Source organism: Salminus brasiliensis, chromosome 22 (genome assembly GCF_030463535.1).
Source record: "Salminus brasiliensis chromosome 22, fSalBra1.hap2, whole genome shotgun sequence".
Lineage (NCBI taxonomy): Eukaryota > Metazoa > Chordata > Actinopteri > Characiformes > Bryconidae > Salminus > Salminus brasiliensis.
In genome coordinates, this window is record NC_132899.1 from 12,725,621 (window position 1) to 12,749,000 (window position 23,380).

At 45.5% G+C, this 23,380-nt stretch overlaps 3 pseudogenes; all 3 read left to right on the forward strand.

The window, feature by feature from the left end:
* The first annotated feature begins 5,767 nt into the window (after nucleotides 1-5,767).
* On the forward strand, nucleotides 5,768-5,944 carry LOC140544559 (U2 spliceosomal RNA; annotated as a pseudogene).
* Nucleotides 5,945-11,365: 5,421 nt separating this feature from the next.
* LOC140544561 (U2 spliceosomal RNA) lies at nucleotides 11,366-11,541 on the forward strand (annotated as a pseudogene).
* Nucleotides 11,542-17,896: 6,355 nt separating this feature from the next.
* Nucleotides 17,897-18,072, forward strand: LOC140544560 (U2 spliceosomal RNA; annotated as a pseudogene).
* Nucleotides 18,073-23,380: the final 5,308 nt, after the last annotated feature.

Below are 23,380 nucleotides of genomic sequence, written 5' to 3' on the forward strand. Positions count from 1 at the left end.
CAAACAATTTATTGTTAATATTTTGTATTATTATTATTATTCTAAGGGAAGTGCAATCTCTCTTTTTCTCATTTGCTGTTTTTAGTGTTTTTATCTGTTTATTTGTATTTATTGTTTTAAGAGTTTTATTGGCCACCAGGTGCCTCCAAGCATGTCGACTGTTCGTGCCGGCATGCGGAGGCACAATAGTGTGCGCCTTCTTTCTAGAGAGGAGAATGGAAAGCTGATGATGTCTCGGCTGGACTTTTCCAGGAAGCTTGTCCAGAAAACTCTCGGTTTTAAACCTACTGATTTGAACTGCTTAATGACTCTGCCTGGAAACAAAGGGTTTGACGTTAGCTTCTGCTCGGCTTCCCTGCTCAAAGATTTCTGGACTCGGCTTGAAACTGTTAAGGACCAGTTCTCCATGTTCAAGGTGGAGAAACTTTCTGACAATTCTCACAAGGTGGTGATTGTCAAAATGTTTAATGAAACCGTGACTGGAGAGGACATTGTTACATGGCTGGCTAGATTTTGCACCGTTAAAATCCCACCTGTCAAGGTTTTGGACGAGGACGGCATTTGGAACTGCTCGTGGCGAGTTCCCATTAAACAATGGGAAGAACCGAGCAGTTATCTAGACCTGAGGCAAATACCGTTGTAACGGTCACTTTAAGGTGGGGTACAGTGCGCATGTGCATGGAGAGTTTGGAGGAAAGTGCGAGAGAGTGTGCGTGTGGTGAACAGTGCTGGGTTGTAGCCTGGGTTCTCCAGCTGGTGTTGTCTGGGAAGTTGTGACGAGCGAAGTCGAGGTGCTCTCATTGCTCATTAAAACCGTCTCTGAAACCCCTGCACGACGTGTTCCCTGCGTGTCTCTTAATGGAGCTAAGTATTCCCCTCTCCACAAGAGCGCCCACCTAGAACACCATACTTCCAGTCGTTACACCGTCCATGATAGTTTTGGGTGAAAACCGGGGCTACATCTACTATCAAGGGATACCCAAACTCTGTCGCAAGTGCAGGAAGTTTGGGCGTCTAGCCGAAGCGTGCCAAGAAATAGTTTGCGGGAAGTGCAGAGAAATTGGACACATTTTTGAGGAATGTCCCAATGGCAGACGGCGTAATCTTTGTGCAGAATCATCCCATCTCTACAGAGATTGCCCCAAATCTTTTGCCAACAAGCTGAAGGCAAGCAAAATGTCCGTCAGGCAGCATGGCCAGGAGGAGGGGGCGGTCCCTGGGGTTTTGGAGGGAGATTTGAATCCCCAGCCAGCCCTAGGGATTGGCCAAGAAACAGAGGGCGGAGCTAACATCCAGGCGGAGCCAGAGCAGGAACCGGAGGCCACCAGCACAGGACAAGGAAACGGTTGGACAGCAGCAGCAAGAGAAGGGATAAAGTACTTCCTCCCTGATCACGGTGCCGGAGGGGAGCATGGCCTCCAGTGGGAGTGGGTCTGAGGGCTCGCTCCCCAATGCTCAAGTGAGGAAGAGACCCGCCAGAACTGGCAGAGAAGAAACAGAGGGCAACACAGGATCCAGACAGTTCGTCTTCGGAAGGTCTGGATCGTCTGTGGCCCGATGAATCCCCCAATGAGGTGTCTTTCTTACACTTTCAGTTAAAGACATCCACACCCAGAACCGTACAAGAGCATCATTCTGTAGGCCTGGAGGCTGGAGACACCGACCAACCTCCTAACCCCAGAACAGTGGGGGTAAAAGAGGAGCAGGTGTCACAAGAAATAATGTGATTTTAAAATGCCTTTTTAATCTTTTATTAATGTAGTCTTTTTGTTTTATTTTTATGGTCTTTTAATTACATACCTGTCTTTTAAAACCTACACTGCTCATGGCTCTCACTGTTTCAACTATCAATGTTAGGAGTGTGAGAGCCTCCACTAGAGCAGAGAGTGTCTTGTCCCTTTCAAAAGATTTAAAGTCTGATGTGTTTTTACTGCAAGAGTGTGCTTTACCGTTCCTGAAGACGTACAGAGATTGGGAGCAGCGCTGGGCTGCCGGTCCCTCTCTCTGGAGCGGTTCACACTATAACAGAGCCGACGGTGTTGCTGTTTTAATAAAAAAAACCTCACATCTTGGTGAAGGGCAGCACTGTGGTGAGAGATGGACGAGCTCTTTTAGTAAATTTGACTTTTTTTAGGAGGGGATTTTAACATTCTTAACGTGTATGGTTTTAACGACAAAAATGACAGGTTTAAACTTTTAGAAGACCTGCAGCCCCACATGCTGGGGAGGGTACCTTTAGTAGTGGGAGGGGATTTTAATTGTGTTTTATCAAGAAAGGACAGAAAAAGAGTAGGGGATGATTTTAAATTAGACAAGACATCAGTTTTATTGCAGGGTTTAGTCAAGGATTTTAAATTAGTCGACAGTTTTAGAAAAATGCATCCAGAGGAGGAGGGCTTCACCTGGTTCAGTGGTGATTGCGCCCGAGCCTCCCGCATCGACTACATTTTTACAAGAGACTGCCCGCCAACTGATGCAACATTGACCCCCCTCTGTTTTTCAGATCACCTCATGCTATCGTGCACCCTGTCTCTCCCCACCGGTGTGACTGTAGGGGGAGGGCTGTGGAGACTGAACTGCTCCCTGTTACAAGATGAAGAAATAGTTAAGAGCTACAGGGAGCAGTACAGCCTCTGGCAGACCCTCCAAGACTGTTTTGATTCACGGGCACAGTGGTGGGAAATGGTAAAATACAGGACGAAAACGTTTTTTAAAAAGATAGGAAAAGAAAAAAAGAATAGAGAAAGACGACGCATGATGGGGCTGCAAAAAAGACTACAGAGATATTTTAACCTTTTAAACACAGGCATTGATTTTAGTGATGAAATTAAAGAAGTTAAAAGGGAAATGTCGGTTTTAAATGAAATAAAAAGTAAAGGTACAATTTTAAGAAGTAAAGAAAAAGAAGTGGAGGAAGGCGAAAAATGCACACGGTACTTTTTTAAGAAAATTTTATCCAGGGGGGGAGGGATTACAAAAATAACAAAAGAGGGGAGGGAAGAAGTAAAGACAGAGGGGATTTTAAAAGAAATTGAGTGTTTTTACGAAGATCTTTATAATGAAAAAAGTGTGCAAAATAAAACAATGGAAGAGGTTTTAAATTTTCTAGAAAAACAAATAAAAAGTCAGGATGTTTTAACAAGAAATTTTACAGGAGAGGAAATTTTTAAATGTCTTAAAGGTTTTAAAAAGTGCAAGACTCCGGGAGAGGATGGACTCCCCGTGGAATTTTATTTGACCTTTTGGGACATTTTAGCAACGGACATTCTGACTGTTTTTAATGAATTTGAAAAGTATGACCGACTTCCAGACAGTTTTAGAGTAGGGATAGTCACTTTACTTTTTAAGAAAGGCGACAAGACCGACCTAAAAAATTGGAGACCGATTACCCTTTTAAATTTTGATTGTAAACTTTTTAGTAAACTTTTATCTAGACGTATGTCGACTGTTTTAGAGGACGTGATCCACCCGGATCAAGCCTGCGCCGTGCCAGGAAGGAGGATCACCGACAGCCTAGTGTTGGTCAGAGACGCCATCTGTTTTGCGAGAGACAGAGACATTCGGCTCATAGTCCTAAATTTAGACTTTGAAAAAGCCTTCGATCGGGTCTCGCACCAGTACCTGCTCCAGGTACTGCAAAAAATGGGTTTCCCTGGGAGGTTTTTAAAGTGGGTGGGTCTGCTTTACACAGATATAAGCAGTCAAATTCTGGTAAACGGGCACCTCACAAAGGCGATCAGAGTTCGCTCTGGCGTCCGCCAAGGGTGTTCGTTATCCCCACTCCTGTACGTTGCGTGCATTGAGCCACTGGCGCAGATCTTGAGAAAGGACAAATGGATCAAAGGACTGGACTTGCCAGGCGGACTGACGGCGACCTGTACTTTGTATATGGACGACGTCACGCTTTTATGTTCCGACGTTTTATCGGTCCAAAGAGCACTGGACTTGACTGACTGGTATGGAAGGGCCTCGGGCGCTAAGCTCAATAGGAGCAAGTCCGAGGCCCAGCTCTTTGGACCCTGGGGAAACATAGGCGCCGACTTGGATTTGGATTTTAAAGACAAAGATATTAAAATTTTAGGTATAAAATTTGACGAAGAGGGTGGCGGACGGGGCAACTGGACTGACGCGCTAGGGAAAGTCAGGCAACGGTTGGGCTTTTGGGGACTTAGACAGCTGACGATGGAGGGCAAGGTTTTAATTATCAAAGCGGTGATTTTACCTTTGCTTCTACTGTTGTGTTCTGTTTTTAGTCCCCCTAGATTTTTTCTTTTAGGATTGGAGAGAGCGGTGTTTTATTTCCTGTGGGGGTCCAAGTGGGAGAGGCTGAGGAGGGCGGTGGTGAAGAAGAGGAAGGAGAACGGAGGGAAAGGGCTCCCAGACCCCCACCTGTTTTTAGGAAGCAAGTTCGCTGCTTTACACATAAAGTATGCGACGAACCCCTCCAGAGACAACAAGACCGCCGCAATGGCAAAGTTCTGGATGGGGTCGTACTTGCGAAGCATAAAGATTTTACAACTCGATTTAAGAACACCCGTCTCTTTTAATCTTTCTAAGGAATATGATTTTATTAGAAAGTTTTTAAGAAAATATGATTTAGAAAAAGAAGATTTTACTGTTTTAACTAACGCAAAGTCTCTTGTCTCTCTTGTGCAGGACCGGGAAGAGGTGAGCCCAGTTCCCGGCCTCACACTAAGTGAGGCCAAGGCAGTTTGGAGGAACGCAGCCCACCCCGCTCTCCAGAATAAGCATAAAGATCTGTCGTGGATGGCGGCCCATGAGATCCTCCCGGTCAGGGCCGTGATGCACTCCCGGGGAATGGCATCCAACCCCACGTGCCCACGGCCTGGGTGTGGCGAACCAGAGACCGTGAGGCACGTGCTCTGGGAGTGCAGTGTGGCGAGGGACCTGTGGGCCATAACCGGTCCCCTGCAATGCCCGAGCCTGCCAGCAGGGGAGGTCCAGCCGTCTGTTTACCGGCTAGCGGTAAACGGGGTGGGCCAGGGCATAGACCGACTACCAGCTGCAGAGTTCACAGCGCTCTGGCTCACCCTTAACGGCGTGTAGGCCGCCCTGTGGATCTCCCGCAACCTGCTGGTGGGGAAACGAGTGACGGTGCCCCTGCACGCTCTTTCTGCGCTGGTCACATCATCGCTGCAGGGGACACCGCACGCCGACATTCGGAGGAGGGGACCGGGGTCACACGCAGGGGGGTCCAGACCACCACGGTCGCTGGCTCCCGTAGATGCACCCGGCAAGACCGCAACCAAGAAAGGAGCAGCGGGCACAGGGGAGGATCTCCGCTGAGCCCGGAAACTGAAGCATCGCGACTTCTGGGGAGCGAGGTGGTGCCAGCTTGATAGTGGCTCACCCCGGTCCTGCACAAAGAGACTGTTTTAGCAAAGACTTTTAAACCGAACGGATTTTACTGAATGAATATTTATTTGTTTGTTTATTTATTTATCTATTGATTATTTATTGTCTTATTTATTCCATTTATTTATTGAAACTTGTATAAGCTTTTATTGTAATTGTATTTCACTTTTTAAAGAAAACCAAACTGGACTTTTACACACACACACGAAAGCTTTTATTGAATGTTTTTACTGATCTTTGCTCTTAACTGACTTTTATGTGTAAAAAATGATTTTATGTGTGTATTGGTTTTATGAAATTATTTATTAAGATGAAATATGATTGTAAAAAGAAAAGCTTTTTAAAATGTTGTGAAATGAATGAAATGGAAATGAACTGAAATTGTGACAATAAAACTTTTTTCGAAAGAAAAAAATCTGTTCTTATCAGTTTAATATCTGATACGACCCCTACCCGGGGTCCATATATTAAATTGATTTTTGGAACAGGGAGATGGAATAGGGGCTTGCTCCGTCCACTCCACGCATCGACCCGGTATTGCAGTACCTCCGGGAACGGTGCACCTCCTCTATCAGTCAAAAATCAGACCAGGAACAACTCTCAGAAATTAAACTGTTTATTAATAACTTCTGAATGTCAGATTTCCACAACTCCATCAGATTCACTCCATAAGTTTATTGTCTATCAGAGCTCATGACCATGCAGATTTAATCCTAATATGTATCCATATCCACAACGATCCTCAAGACCGTGCAATATCACAGCATGGGATTAACTCTACTCCTACATTTACTCTCAATAGAGAAGAAGCACCACTTGAAGTGCTCTGTAGTCTAATACTAGTCTTAATCCCTGTCTGGGAAACTAATGTCTTCTTATAGTCAACCACAATCAAACCACGAACCTATTCTTAAATGTTATTCGTTAAACATGGCAAACAATTTATTGTTAATATTTTGTATTATTATTATTATTCTAAGGGAAGTGCAATCTCTCTTTTTCTCATTTGCTGTTTTTAGTGTTTTTATCTGTTTATTTGTATTTATTGTTTTAAGAGTTTTATTGGCCACCAGGTGCCTCCAAGCATGTCGACTGTTCGTGCCGGCATGCGGAGGCACAATAGTGTGCGCCTTCTTTCTAGAGAGGAGAATGGAAAGCTGATGATGTCTCGGCTGGACTTTTCCAGGAAGCTTGTCCAGAAAACTCTCGGTTTTAAACCTACTGATTTGAACTGCTTAATGACTCTGCCTGGAAACAAAGGGTTTGACGTTAGCTTCTGCTCGGCTTCCCTGCTCAAAGATTTCTGGACTCGGCTTGAAACTGTTAAGGACCAGTTCACCATGTTCAAGGTGATGATTGTCAAAATGTTTAATGAAACCGTGACTGGAGAGGACATTGTTACATGGCTGGCTAGATTTTGCACCGTTAAAAGCCCACCTGTCAAGGTTTTGGACAAGGACGGCATTTGGAACTGCTCGTGGCGAGTTCCCATTAAACAATGGGAAGAACCGAGCAGTTATCTAGGCCTGAGGCAAATACCGTTGTAACGGTCACTTTAAGGTGGGGTACAGTGCGCATGTGCATGGAGAGTTTGGAGGAAAGTGCGGGAGAGTGTGCGTGTGGTGAACTGTGCTGGGTTGTAGCCTGGGTTCTCCAGCTGGTGTTGTCTGGGAAGTTGTGACGAGCGAAGTCGAGGTGCTCTCATTGCTCATTAAAACCGTCTCTGAAACCCCTGCACGACGTGTTCCCTGCGTGTCTCTTAATGGAGCTAAGTATTCCCCTCTCCACAAGAGCGCCCACCTAGAACACCATACTTCCAGTCGTTACACCGTCCATGATAGTTTTGGGTGAAAACCGGGGCTACATCTACTATCAAGGGATACCCAAACTCTGTCGCAAGTGCAGGAAGTTTGGGCGTCTAGCCGAAGCGTGCCAAGAAATAGTTTGCGGGAAGTGCAGAGAAATTGGACACATTTTTGAGGAATGTCCCAATGGCAGACGGCGTAATCTTTGTGCAGAATCATCCCATCTCTACAGAGATTGCCCCAAATCTTTTGCCAACAAGCTGAAGGCAAGCAAAATGTCCGCCAGGCAGCATGGCCAGGAGGAGGGGGCGGTCCCTGGGGTTTTGGCGGGAGATTTAAATCCCCAGCCAGCTCCAGGGATTGGCCAAGAAACAGAGGGCGGAGCTAACATCCAGGCGGAGCCAGAGCAGGAACCGGAGGCCACCAGCACAGGACAAGGAAACGGTTGGACAGCAGCAGCAAGAGAAGGGATAAAGTACTTCCTCCCTGATCACGGTGCCGGAGGGGAGCATGGCCTTCAGTGGGAGTGGGTCTGAGGGCTCGCTCCCCAATGCTCAAGTGGGGAAGAGACCCGCCAGAACTGTCAGAGAAGAAACAGAGGGCAACACAGGATCCAGACACTTCCTCTTCGGAAGGTCTGGATCGTCTGTGGCCCGATGAATCCCCCAATGAGGTGTCTTTCTTACACTTTCAGTTAAAGACATCCACACCCAGAACCCTACAAGAGCATCGTTCTGTAGGCCTGGAGGCTGGAGACACCGGCCAACCTCCTAACCTCAGAACAGTGGGGGTAAAAGAGGAGCAGGTGTCACAAGAAATAATGTGATTTTAAAATGCCTTTTTAATCTTTTATTAATGTAGTCTTTTTGTTTTATTTTTCATGGTCTTTTAATTACATACCTGTCTTTTAAAACCTACACTGCTCATGGCTCTCACTGTTTCAACGATCAATGTTAGGAGTGTGAGAGCCTCCACTAGAGCAGAGAGTGTCTTGTCCCTTTCAAAAGATTTAAAGTCTGATGTGTTTTAACTGCAAGGGAGGGTGCCTTTAGTGGTGGGAGGGGATTTTAATTGTGTTTTATCTAGAAAAGATAGGAAAAGAGTAGGGGAGGATTTTAAATTTGACATCAGTTTTATTGCAGGGTTTAGTTAGGGATTTGAAACTAGTCGACTGCTCTAAGAAAATGCATCCAGAGGAGGAGGGCTTCACCTGGTTCAGTGGTGATTGCGCCCGAGCCTCCCGCATCGACTACATTTTTACAAGAGACTCCCCGCCAACTGATGCAACATTGACCCCCCTCTGTTTTTCTGATCACCTCTTGCTGTCATGCACCCTGTCTCTCCCCACTGGTGTGACTGTAGGGGGGGGGGCTGTGGAGACTGAACTGCTCCCTGTTACAAGATGAAGAAATAGTTAAGAGCTACAGGGAGCAGTACGGTCTCTGGCAGACCCTCCAAGACTGTTTTGACTCACGGGCACAGTGGTGGGAAATGGTAAAATACAGGACGAAGACGTTTTTTTAAAAGATAGGAAGAGATAAAAAGAGTAGAGAGAAACGACGCATGATGGGGCTGCAAAAAGACTACAGAGATATTTTAACCTTTTAAATAAAGGCATTGATTTTAGTGAGGAAATTAAAGAAGTTAAAAGGGAAATGTCGGTTTTAAACGAGATAAAAAAGTAAAGGTACAATTTTAAGAAGCAAAGAACAAGAAGTTGAAGAAGGAGAAAAATGCACATGATACTTTTTAAAGAAAATTTTATCTGGGGGGGATTACAAAAATAACAAAAGAAGGGAGGGAAGAAATAAAGACTTTTAAAAGAAATTGAATGTTTTTATGAAGAACTTTATAATGAGAAAAGTGTGCAAAATAAAACAATGGAAGAGGTTTTCAACTTTTTAGAAAAACAAATAAATAGTCAGGATGTTTTAACAAGAAATTTTACAGGAGAGGAAATTTTTAAATGTCTTCCAGACAGTTTTAGATTAGGGATAGTTACCTTACTTTTTAAGAAAGGAGACAAGACCGACCTAAAAAACTTACAAAGACCTATTACCCTTTTAAATGTAGATTGTAAACTTTTTAGTAAACTTTTATCTAGACGAATGTCGACGGTTTTGGAGGACGTGATCCACCCGGATCAAGCCTGCGCCGTGCCAGGAAGGAGGATCACCGACAGCCTAGTTTTGGTCCGAGACGCCATCTGTTTTGCGAGAGACAGAAACATTCGGCTCATAGTCCTAAATTTAGACTTTGAAAAAGCCTTCGATCGGGTCCCGCACCAGTACCTGTTCCAGGTACTGCAAAAAATGGGTTTCCCCGGGAGGTTCTTGAAGGGGGTGGGTCTGATTTACACAAACATGAGCAGTCAAATTCTGGTAAACGGGCACCTCTCAAAGGCCAAGGGTGTTCGTTATCTCCGCTCCTGTACGTTGCGTGCATTGAGCCACTGGCGCAGATCTTGAGAAAGGACAAATGGATCAAAGGACTGGACTTGCCAGGCGGACTGACGGCGACCTGTACTTTGTACATGGACGACGTGACGCTTTTATGCTCAATAGGAGCAAGTCCGAGGCCCAGCTCTTTGGACCTTGGGGAAACATAGGTGCTGACCTGGATTTGGATTTTAAAGAGAAAGATATAAAGATTTTAGGTATAAAATTTGACAAAGAGGGTGGTGGACGGGGCAACTGGACTGACGCGTTAGGGAAAGTCAGGCAACGGTTGGGTTTTTGGGGACTAAGACAGCTGACGATAGAGGGCAAGGTTTTAATAATCAAAGCTGTTATTTTACCTTTGCTTTTACTGTTGTGTTCTGTTTTAGTCCCCCAAAGTTTTTTCTTTTAGGATTGGAGAGAGCGGTGTTTTATTTCCTGTGGGGGTCAAAGTGGGAGAGGCTAAGGAGAACAGTGGTGAAGAAGAGGAAGGAGAACGGAGGGAAAGGGCTCCCAGACCCCCACCTGTTTTTAGGAAGCAAGTTCGCTGCTTTACACAAAGTATGCGGCGAACCCCTCCAGAGACAACAAGACCGCCGCAATGCAAAGTTCTGGATGGGGTCGTACTTGCGAAGTCTAAAGATTTTACAACTTGATTTAAGAACACCTGTTTCTTCTAACCAGCCTAAGGAATACGATTTTATTAGAAAGTTTTTAAGGAAATATAATTTAGAAAAAGAAGATCTTACTGTTTTAATAAATGCAAAATTTCTTGTCTCTCTTGTGCAGGACCGGGAAGAGGTGAGCCCAGTTTCCGGCCTCACACTAAGTGAGGCCAAGACGGTTTGGAGGAACGCAGCCCACCCCGCTCTCCAGAACAAGCACAAGGACCTGTCGTGGATGGCGGCTCATGAGATCAGGGCCGTGATGCACTCCCGGGGAATGGCGTCCAACCCCACGTGCCCGCGGCCTGGGTGTGGCGAACCCGAGACCGTGCGGCACGTACTCTGGGAGTGCAGCGTGGCGAGGGACCTGTGGGCCATAACCGGCCCCCTGCAATGCCCAAGCCTGCCAGCAGGGGAGGTCCAGCCGTCAGTTTACCGGCTAGCGGTGAACGGGGTGGGCCAGGGCATAGACAGACTACCAGCTGCAGAGTTCACAGCGCTCTGGCTCACCCTTAACGGCGTGAAGGCCGCCCTGTGGACCTCCCGCAACCTGCTGGTGGGGAAACGGGTCACACCGGGGGACACCGCACGCCGACATTCGGAGGAGGGGGCCGGGGTCACACGCAGGGGGGTCCAGACCACCACGGCCGCTGGCTCCCGTAGATGCACCCGGCAAGACCGAATTCACGAAAGGAGCAGCGGGCACAGGGGAGGATCTCCGCTGAGCCCCGACACTGAAGTACCGCGACTTCTGGGGAGCGAGGTGGTGCCAGCTTGATAGTGGCTCACCCCGGTCCTGCACAAAGAGACTGTTTTACTGTTTTAGACTTTTAAACTGAACTAATTTTATACAAACACATACACACACACACACACACACACACACACACACACACATGAAAGCCTTTATCTAATGGTTTTACTGTTTTTCTCTTTTACCTGACTTTTATGTGTAAAAAATGATTTTATGTGTTTATTGGTTTTATGAATTTTTTTATTAAGATGAAATATGATTGTAAAAGAACAGCTTTTAAAATGTTGTGAAATGAATGAAATGGAAATGAACTGAATTTGTGACAATAAAACTTTTTTCGAAAGAAAAAATCTGTTCTTATCAGTTTAATATCTGATACGACCCCTACCCGGGGTCCATATATTAAATTGATTTTTGGAACAGGGAGATGGAATAGGGGCTTGCTCCGTCCACTCCACGCATCGACCCGGTATTGCAGTACCTCCGGGAACGGTGCACCTCCTCTATCAGTCAAAAATCAGACCAGGAACAACTCTCAGAAATTATACTGTATATTTAGAACTTCTGAATGTCAGATTTCCACAACTCCATCAGATTCACTCCATAAGTTTATTGTCTATCAGAGCTCATGACCATGCAGATTTAATCCTAATATGTATCCATATCCACAACGATCCTCAAGACCGTGCAATATCACAGCATGGGATTAACTCTACTCCTACATTTACTCTCAATAGAGAAGAAGCACCACTTAAAGTGCTCTGTAGTCTAATACTAGTCTTAATCCCTGTCTGGGAAACTAATGTCTTCTTATAGTCAACCGCAATCAAACCACGAACCTATTCTTAAATGTTATTCGTTAAACATGGCAAACAATTTATTGTTAATATTTTGTATTATTATTATTATTATTATTTCGACGGTAGAAAAAGAATATTTAGAGACTTAAACCTTTCCTACGACTGACTATATAAATTTCCCTCTATTTCCCTTAGTTTTACTGAATCGTTCCCTCTAAACTGGATTGTAAGATTAAGGGAACAAATTATTAGTTTAATCAAAATACATTGTATTAAAAATAGACATAATATAAATATTCCTCTACCTTTACACTTCAGGGGCTCTGTGCACTTCTAACTAAAGCCCATGATTTTTCCCCTTCGTGTTTTTCCTTCTATACGACTGTATCCGTCATATGGTCATGTTTGTGCTTTGTTGAAATATCTTTTGGCTAAGACAGCGGTCGACTCTCTCGCGTCCCGAGATCTTGGCCCTTGTAACCTTGGTCCTCAATGCTAGAGGGTAGATTGTACGGATCCCTGGTTGTTGCTGCATGAGTCTTGGACCGTAGACTCTGTCTGTCTCGCTTTTGGACTCGCCTGCGCCTTCTTTCTAGAGAGGAGAATGGAAAGCTGATGATGTCTCGGCTGGACTTTTCCAGGAAGCTTGTCCAGAAAACTCTCGGTTTTAAACCTACTGATTTGAACTGCTTAATGACTCTGCCTGGAAACAAAGGGTTTGACGTTAGCTTCTGTTTGGCTTCCCTGCTCAAAGATTTCTGGACTCGGCTTGAAACTGTTAAGGACCAGTTCTCCATGTTCAAGGTGGAGAAACTTTCTGACAATTCTCACAAGGTGGTGATTGTCAAAATGTTTAATGAAACCGTGACTGGAGAGGACATTGTTACATGGCTGGCTAGATTTTGCAACTTTAAAATCCCACCTGTCAAGGTTTTGGACAAGGACGGCATTTGGAACTGCTCGTGGCGAGTTCCCATTAAACAATGGGAAGAACCGAGCAGTTATCTAGGCCTGAGTCAAATACCGTTGTAACGGTCACTTTAAGGTGGGGTACAGTGCGCATGTGCATGGAGAGTTTGGAGGAAAGTGCGGGAGAGTGTGTGCGTGTGGTGAACTGTGCTGGGTTGTAGCCTGGGTTCTCCAGCTGGTGTTGTCTGGGAAGTTGTGACGAGCGAAGTCGAGGTGCTCTCATTGCTCATTAAAACCGTCTCTGAAACCCCTGCACGACGTGTTCCCTGCGTGTCTCTTAATGGAGCTAAGTATTCCCCTCTCCACAAGAGCGCCCACCTAACACCATACTTCCAGTCGTTACACCGTCCATGATAGCTTTGGGTGAAAACTAGGGGCTACATCTACTATCAAGGGATGCCCAAACTCTGTCGCAAGAGCAGGAAGTTTGGGCGTCTAGCCGAAGCGTGCCAAGAAATAGTTTGCGGGAAGTGCAGAGAAATTGGACACATTTTTGAGGAATGTCCCAATGGCAGACGGCGTAATCTTTGTGCAGAATCATCCCATCTCTACAGAGATTGCCCCAAATCTTTTGCCAACAAGCTGAAGGCAAGCAAAATGTCCGCCAGGCAGCATGGCCAGGAGGAGGGGGCGGTCCCTGGGGTTTTGGCGGGAGATTTAAATCCCCAGCCAGCTCCAGGGATTGGCCAAGAAACAGAGGGCGGAGCTAACATCCAGGCGGAGCCAGAGCAGGAACCGGAGGCCACCAGCACAGGACAAGGAAACGGTTGGACAGCAGCAGCAAGAGAAGGGATAAAGTACTTCCTCCCTGATCACGGTGCCGGAGGTGAGTGTGGCCTCCAGTGGGAGTGGGTCTGAGGGCTCGCTCCCCAATGCTCAAGTGGGCAAAAGGCCCGCGGGGTCTCCTCTGCCAGAACTGGCAGAGAAGAAACAGAAGGCAACACAGGATCCAGGCAGCTCCTCCTCGGAAGGTCTGGATCGCCTGTGGCCTGATGAGTCCCCTAATGAGGTGTCTTTTCTTCATTTTCAGTTAAAGACATCCACACCCAGGACTCTACAAGAGCATCGTTCTGTAGGCCTGGAGGCTGGAGACACCGGCCAACCTCCTAACCTCAGAACAGTGGGGGTTAAAGAGGAGCAGGTGTCACAAGAAATAATGTGATTTTAAAATGCCTTTTTAATCTTTTATTAATGTAGTCTTTTTGTTTTATTTTTCATGGTCTTTTAATTACATACCTGTCTTTTAAAACCTACACTGCTCATGGCTCTCACTGTTTCAACTATCAATGTTAGGAGTGTGAGAGCCTCCACTAGAGCAGAGAGTGTCTTGTCCCTTTCAAAAGATTTAAAGTCTGATGTGTTTTTACTACAAGAGTGTGCTTTACCGTTCCTGAAGACGTACAGAGATTGGGAGCAGCGCTGGGCTGCCGGTCCCTCTCTCTGGAGCGGTTCACACTATAACAGAGCCGAAGGTGTTGCTGTTTTAATAAAGAACCCTCACATCTTGGTGAAGGGCAGCACTGTGGTGAGAGATGGACGAGCTCTTTTAGTAAATTTGACTTTTTTTAGGAGGGGATTTTAACATTCTTAACGTGTACGGTTTTAATGATAAAAACGACAGGTTTAAACATTTAGAAGACCTGCAGCCCCACATGCTGGGGAGGGTGCCTTTAGTGGTGGGAGGGGATTTTAATTGTGTTTTATCTAGAAAAAATAGGAAAAGAGTAGGGGAGGATTTTAAATCAGACATCAGTTTTATTGCAGGGTTTAGTTAGAAATTTGAAACTAGTCGACTGCTTTACGAAAATGCATCCAGAGGAGGAGGGCTTCACCTGGTTCAGTGGTGATTGCGCCCGAGCCTCCCGCATCGACTACATTTTTACGAGAGACTCCCCGCCAACTGATCCTACATTGACCCCCCTCTGTTTTTCTGATCACCTCCTGCTTTCATGCACCCTGTCTCTCCCCACCGGTGTGACTGTAGGGGGAGGGCTGTGGAGACTGAACTGCTCCCTGTTACAAGATGAAGAAACAGTTAAGAGCTACAGGGAGCAGTACAGTCTCTGGCAGACCCTCCAAGACTGTTTTGACTCACGGGCACAGTGGTGGGAAATGGTTAAACAAAGGACGAAAACGTTTTTTAAAAAGATAGGAAAAGAAAAAAAGAGTAGAGAGAGACGACGCATGATGGGGCTGCAAAAAGACTACAGAGATATTTTAACCTTTTAAACACAGGCATTGATTTTAGTGAAGAAATAAAAGAAGTTAAAAGGGAAATGTCTGTTTTAAATGAAATAAAAAGTAAAGGAACAATTTTAAGAAGCAAAGAAAAAGAAGTTGAAGAAGGTGAGAAATGCACACGTTATTTTTTTAAGAAAATTTTATCTGGGGGGGAGGGATCACAAAAATAACAAAAGATGGTAGGGAAGAGACAAACACAGAGGGGATTTTAAAAGAAGTTGAATGTTTTTATGAAGAACTTTACAATGAGAAAAGTGTGCAAAATAAAACTATGGAAGAGGTTTTAAACTTTTTAGAAAAACAAATAAATAGTCCGAATGTTTTAACAAGAAATTTTACAGGTGCTGAAATTTAAAATGTCTAAAAGGTTTTAAAAAGTGTAAGACTCCGGGAGAGGATGGACTCCCCGTGGAATTTTATTTGACCTTTTGGGACATTTTAGCAACTGACATTCTGACTGTTTTTAATGAATTTGAAAAGTATGACCGACTTCCAGACAGTTTTAGATCAGGGATAGTTACTTTACTTTTTAAGAAAGGAGACAAGACCGACCTAAAAAACCTAAAAAGACCTATTACCCTTTTAAATGTAGATTGTAAACTTTTTAGTAAACTTTTATCTAGACGAATGTCGACGGTTTTGGAGGACGTGATCCACCCGGATCAAGCCTGCGCCGTGCCAGGAAGGAGGATCACCGACAGCCTAGTGTTGGTCAGAGACACCATCTGTTTTGCGAGAGACAGAAACATTCGGCTCATAGTCCTAAATTTAGACTTTGAAAAAGCCTTCGATCGGGTCCCGCACCAGTACCTGTTCCAGGTACTGCAAAAAATGGGTTTCCCCGGGAGGTTTTTAAAGTGGGTGGGTCTGCTTTACACAGACATAAGCAGTCAAATTCTGGTAAACGGGCACCTCTCAAAGGCCAAGGGTGTTCGTTATCTCCGCTCCTGTACGTTGCGTGCATTGAGCCACTGGCGCAGATCTTGAGAAAGGACAAATGGATCAAAGGACTGGACTTGCCAGGCGGACTGACGGCGACCTGTACTTTGTACATGGACGACGTCACGCTTTTATGCTCAATAGGAGCAAGTCCGAGGCCCAGCTCTTTGGACCTTGGGTAAACATAGGCTCCGACTTGGATGTGGATTTTAAAAACAAAGATATTAAAATTTTAGGTATAAAATTTGACAAAGAGGGTGGCGGACGGGGAAACTGGACTGACGCGTTAGGGAAAGTCAGGCAACGGTTGGGTTTTTGGGGACTAAGACAGCTGACGATAGAGGGCAAGGTTTTAATAATCAAAGCTGTGATTTTACCATTGCTTTTACTGTTGTGTTCTGTTTTAGTCCCCCGAAGTTTTTTCTTTTAGGTTTGGAGAGAGCGGTGTTTTATTTCCTGTGGGGGTCAAAGTGGGAGAGGCTAAGGAGAACAGTGGTGAAGAAGAGGAAAGAGAACGGAGGGAAAGGGCTCCCAGACCCCCACCTGTTTTTAGGAAGCAAGTTCGCTGCTTTACACATAAAGTATGCGGCGAACCCCTCCAGAGACAACAAGACCGCCGCAAAGCAAAGTTCTGGATGGGGTCGTACTTGCGGAGTTTAAAGATTTTACAACTTGATTTAAGAACACCCGTCTCTTTTAATCTTTCTAAAGAATATGATTTTATCAGAAAGTTTTTAAGAAAATATAATTTAGAAAAAGAAGATCTTACTGTTTTAACTAACGCAAAATCTCTTGTCTCTCTTGTGCAGGACCGGGAAGAGGTGAGCCCAGTTTCCGGCCTCACACTAAGTGAGGCCAAGGCAGTTTGGAGGAACGCAGCCCACCCCGCTCTCCAGAACAAGCACAAGGACCTGTCGTGGATGGCGGCTCATGAGATCAGGGCCGTGATGCACTCCCGGGGAATGGCGTCCAACCCCACGTGCCCGCGGCCTGGGTGTGGCGAACCCGAGACCGTGAGGCACGTGCTCTGGGAGTGCAGCGTGGCGAGGGACCTGTGGGCCATAACCGGCCCCCTGCAATGCCCGAGCCTGCCAGCAGGGGAGGTCCAGCCGTCAGTTTACCGGCTAGCGGTAAACGGGGTGGGCCAGGGCATAGACAGACTTCCAGCTGCAGAGTTTACAGCGCTCTGGCTCACCCTTAACGGCGTGAAGGCCGCCCTGTGGACCTCCCGCAACCTGCTGGTGGGGAAACGAGTGACGGTGCCCCTGCACGCTCTTTCTGCGCTGGTCACATCATCGCTGCAGGGGACACCGCACGCCGACATTCGGAGGAGGGGGCCGGGGTCACACGCAGGGGGGTCCAGACCACCACGGTCAATGGCTCCCGTAGATGCACCCGGCAAGACCGCAACCATGAAAGGAGCAGCGGGCACAGGGGAGGATCTCCGCTGAGCCCGGACACTGAGGAATCGCGACTTCTGGGGAGCGAGGTGGTGCCAGCTTGATAGTGGCTCACCCCGGTCCTGCACAAAGAGACTGTTTTAGCAAAGACTTTTAAACTGAACTGATTTTATTTGTTGAATATTTATTTGTTTATTTATTTATTTATTGATTATGTATTGTCGTATTTATTCCATTTATTTATTGAAACTTGTATAAGCTTTTATTGTAATTGTATTTCACTTTTTAAAGAAAACCTAACTGGACTTTTACACACACACACACACGAAAGCTTTTATTGAATGTTTTTACTGATTTTTGCTCTTAACTGACTTTTATGTGTAAAAATGATCTTATGTGTGTATTGGTTTTATGAAATTATTTATTAAGATGAAATATGATTGTAAAAAGAAAAGCTTTAAAAATGTTGTAAAATGAATGAAATGGAAATGAATTGAAATTGTGACAATAAAACTTTTTTCGAAAGAAAAAATCTGTTCTTATCAGTTTAATATCTGATACGACCCCTACCCGGGGTCCATATATTAAATTGATTTTTGGAACAGGGAGATGGAATAGGGGCTTGCTCCGTCCACTCCACGCATCGACCCGGTATTGCAGTACCTCCGGGAACGGTGCACCTCCTCTATCAGTCAAAAATCAGACCAGGAACAACTCTCAGAAATTAAACTGTAAATTAATAACTTCTGAATGTCAGATTTCCACAACTCCATCAGATTCACTCCATAAGTTTATTGTCTATCAGAGCTCATGACCATGCAGATTTAATCCTAATATGTATCCATATCCACAACGATCCTCAAGACCGTGCAATATCACAGCATGGGATTAACTCTACTCCTACATTTACTCTCAATAGAGAAGAAGCACCATTTAAAGTGCTCTGTAGTCTAATACTAGTCTTAATCCCTGTCTGGGAAACTAATGTCTTCTTATAGTCAACCGCAATCAAACCACGAACCTATTCTTAAATGTTATTTGTTAAACATGGCAAACAATTTATTGTTAATATTTTGTATTATTATTATTATTCTAAGGGAAGTGCAATCTCTCTTTTTCTCATTTGCTGTTTTTAGTGTTTTTATCTGTTTATTTGTATTTATTGTTTTAAGAGTTTTATTGGCCACCAGGTGCCTCCAAGCATGTCGACTGTTCGTGCCGGCATGCGGAGGCACAATAGTGTGCGCCTTCTTTCTAGAGAGGAGAATGGAAAGCTGATGATGTCTCGGCTGGACTTTTCCAGGAAGCTTGTCCAGAAAACTCTCGGTTTTAAACCTACTGATTTGAACTGCTTAATGACTCTGCCTGGAAACAAAGGGTTTGACGTTAGCTTCTGCTCGGCTTCCCTGCTCAAAGATTTCTGGACTCGGCTTGAAACTGTTAAGGACCAGTTCTCCATGTTCAAGGTGGAGAAACTTTCTGACAATTCTCACAAGGTGGTGATTGTCAAAATGTTTAATGAAACCGTGACTGGAGAGGACATTGTTACATGGCTGGCTAGATTTTGCACCGTTAAAAGCCCACCTGTCAAGGTTTTGGACAAGGACGGCATTTGGAACTGCTCGTGGCGAGTTCCCATTAAACAATGGGAAGAACCGAGCAGTTATCTAGGCCTGAGGCAAATACCGTTGTAACGGTCACTTTAAGGTGGGGTACAGTGCGCATGTGCATGGAGAGTTTGGAGGAAAGTGCGGGAGAGTGTGCGTGTGGTGAACAGTGCTGGGTTGTAGCCTGGGTTCTCCAGCTGGTGTTGTCTGGGAAGTTGTGACGAGCGAAGTCGAGGTGCTCTCATTGCTCATTAAAACCGTCTCTGAAACCCCTGCACGACGTGTTCCCTGCGTGTCTCTTAATGGAGCTAAGTATTCCCCTCTCCACAAGAGCGCCCACCTAACACCATACTTCCAGTCGTTCTACCGTCCATGATAGTTTTGGGTGAAAACTAGGGGCTACATCTACTATCAAGGGATGCCCAAACTCTGTCGCAAGAGCAGGAAGTTTGGGCGTCTAGCCGAAGCGTGCCAAGAAATAGTTTGCGGGAAGTGCAGAGAAATTGGGCACATTTTTGAGGAATGTCCCAATGGCAGACGGCGTAATCTTTGTGCAGAATCATCCCATCTCTACAGAGATTGCCCCAAATCTTTTGCCAACAAGCTGAAGGCAAGCAAAATGTCCGCCAGGCAGCATGGCCAGGAGGAGGGGGCGGTCCCTGGGGTTTTGGCGGGAGATTTAAATCCCCAGCCAGCTCCAGGGATTGGCCAAGAAACAGAGGGCGGAGCTAACATCCAGGCGGAGCCAGAGCAGGAACCGGAGGCCACCAGCACAGGACAAGGAAACGGTTGGACAGCAGCAGCAAGAGAAGGGATAAAGTACTTCCTCCCTGATCACGGTGCCGGAGGGGAGCGTGGCCTCCAGTGGGAGTGGGTCTGAGGGCTCGCTCCCCAATGCTCAAGTGAGGAAGAGACCCGCCAGAACTGGCAGAGAAGAAACAGAGGGCAACACAGGATCCAGACAGTTCGTCTTCGGAAGGTCTGGATCGTCTGTGGCCCGATGAATCCCCCAATGAGGTGTCTTTCTTACACTTTCAGTTAAAGACATCCACACCCAGAACCCTACAAGAGCATCGCTCTGTAGGCCTGGAGGCTGGAGACACCGACCAACCTCCTAACCCCAGAACAGTGGGGGTAAAAGAGGAGCAGGTGTCACAAGAAATAATGTGATTTTAAAATGCCTTTTTAATCTTTTATTAATGTAGTCTTTTTGTTTTATTTTTATGGTCTTTTAATTACATACCTGTCTTTTAAAACCTACACTGCTCATGGCTCTCACTGTTTCAACGATCAATGTTAGGAGTGTGAGAGCCTCCACTAGAGCAGAGAGTGTCTTGTCCCTTTCAAAAGATTTAAAGTCTGATGTGTTTTTACTACAAGAGTGTGCTTTACCGTTCCTGAAGACGTACAGAGATTGGGAGCAGCGCTGGGCTGCCGGTCCCTCTCTCTGGAGCGGTTCACACTATAACAGAGCCGACGGTGTTGCTGTTTTAATAAAAAAAACCTCACATCTTGGTGAAGGGCAGCACTGTGGTGAGAGATGGACGAGCTCTTTTAGTAAATTTGACTTTTTTTAGGAGGGGATTTTAACATTCTTAACGTGTACGGTTTTAATGATAAAAACGACAGGTTTAAACATTTAGAAGACCTGCAGCCCCACATGCTGGGGAGGGTGCATTTAGTGGTGGGAGGGGATTTTAATTGTGTTTTATCTAGAAAAAATAGGAAAAGAGTAGGGGAGGATTTTAAATCAGACATCAGTTTTATTGCAGGGTTTAGTTAGAGATTTGAAATTAGTTGACTGCTTTACGAAAATGCATCCAGAGGAGGAGGGCTTCACCTGGTTCAGTGGTGATTGCGCACGAGCCTCCCGCATCTACTACATTTTTACAAGAGACTCCCCGCCAACTGATCCTACATTGACCCCCCTCTGTTTTTCTGATCACCTCCTGCTTTCATGCACCCTGTCTCTCCCCACCGGTGTGACTGTAGGGGGGGGGGGGCTGTGGAGACTGAACTGCTCCCTGTTACAAGATGAAGAAACAGTTAAGAGCTACAGGGAGCAGTACGGTCTCTGGCAGACCCTCCAAGACTGTTTTGACTCACGGGCACAGTGGTGGGAAATGGTTAAACAAAGGACAAAGACTTTTTTAAAAAAGATAGGAAGGAACAAAAAAAACAGAGAGAGACGACGCATGATGGGGCTGCAAAAAAGACTACAGAGATATTTTAACCTTTTAAACACAGGCATTGATTTTAGTGAAGAAATAAAAGAAGTTAAAAGGGAAATGTCGGTTTTAAATGAAATAAAAAGTAAAGGAACAATTTTAAGAAGCAAAGAAAAAGAAGTTGAAGAAGGTGAGAAATGCACACGTTATTTTTTTAAGAAAATTTTATCTGGGGGGGAGGGATCACAAAAATAACAAAAGATGGTAGGGAAGAGACAAACACAGAGGGGATTTTAAAAGAAGTTGAATGTTTTTATGAAGAACTTTACAATGAAAAAAGTGTGCAAAATAAAACTATGGAAGAGGTTTTCAACTTTTTAGAAAAACAAATAAACAGTCCGAATGTTTTAACAAGAAATTTTACAGGTGCTGAAATTTTAAAATGTCTAAAAGGTTTTAAAAAGTGTAAGACTCCGGGAGAGGATGGACTCCCCATGGAATTTTATTTGACCTTTTGGGACATTTTAGCAACTGACATTCTGACTGTTTTTAATGAATTTGAAAAGTATGACCGACTTCCAGACAGTTTTAGATCAGGGATAGTTACTTTACTTTTTAAGAAAGGCGACAAGACCGACCTAAAAAACTGGAGACCAATAACCCTTTTAAATTTTGATTGTAAACTTTTTAGTAAACTTTTATCTAGACGAATGTCGACGGTTTTGGAGGACGTGATCCACCCGGATCAAGCCTGCGCCGTGCCAGGAAGGAGGATCACCGACAGCCTAGTGTTGGTCCGAGACGCCATCTGTTTTGCGAGAGACAGAAACATTCGGCTCATAGTCCTAAATTTAGACTTTGAAAAAGCCTTCGATCGGGTCCCGCACCAGTACCTGCTCCAGGTACTGCAAAAAATGGGTTTCCCCGGAAGGTTCTTAAAGTGGGTGGGTCTGATTTACACAGATATAAGCAGTCAAATTCTGTTAAACGGGCACCTCTCAAAGGCCAAGGGTGTTCGTTATCTCCACTCCTGTATGTTGCGTGCATTGAGCCACTGGCGCAGATCTTGAGAAAGGACAAATGGATCAAAGGACTGGACTTGCCAGGCGGACTGACGGCGACCTGTACTTTGTACATGGACGACGTGACGCTTTTATGTTCCGACGTTTTATCGGTCCAAAGAGCACTGGACTTGACTGACTGGTATGGAAGGGCCTCGGGCGCTAAGCTCAATAGGAGCAAGTCCGAGGCCCAGCTCTTTGGACCTTGGGTAAACATAGGCTCCGACTTGGATGTGGATTTTAAAAACAAAGATATTAAAATTTTAGGAATTAAATTTGACGAAGAGGGTGGCGGACGGGGAAACTGGACTGACGCGTTAGGGAAAGTCAGGCAACGGTTGGGTTTTTGGGGACTAAGACAGCTGACGATAGAGGGCAAGGTTTTAATAATCAAAGCTGTTATTTTACCTTTGCTTTTACTGTTGTGTTCTGTTTTAGTCCCCCGAGTTTTTTTCTTTTAGGTCTGGAAAGAGCTGTGTTTTATTTCCTGTGGGGGTCAAAGTGGGAGAGGCTAAGGAGAACAGTGGTGAAGAAGAGGAAGGAGAACGGAGGGAAAGGGCTCCCAGACCCCCACCTGTTTTTAGGAAGCAAGTTCGCTGCTTTACACATAAAGTATGCGGCGAACCCCTCCAGAGACAACAAGACCGCCGCAATGCAAAGTTCTGGATGGGGTCGTACTTGCAAAGTCTAAAGATTTTACAACTTGATTTAAGAACACCTGTTTCTTTTAACCAGCCTAAGGAATACGATTTTATTAGAAAGTTTTTAAGGAAATATAATTTAGAAAAAGAAGATCTTACTGTTTTAATAAATGCAAAATGTCTTGTCTCTCTTGTGCAGGACCGGGAAGAGGTGAGCCCAGTTTCCGGTCTCACACTAAGTGAGGCCAAGACGGTTTGGAGGAACGCAGCCCACCCCGCTCTCCAGAACAAGCACAAGGACCTGTTGTGGATGGCAACTCATGAGATCAGGGCCGTGATGCACTCCCGGGGAATGGCGTCCAACCCCACGTGCCCGCGGCCTGTGTGTGGCGAACCAGAGACCGTGAGGCACGTGCTCTGGGAGTGCAGCGTGGCGAGGGACCCGTGGGCCATAACCGGCCCCCTGCAATGCCCGAGCCTGCCAGCAGGGGAGGTCCAGCCATCAGTTTACCGGCT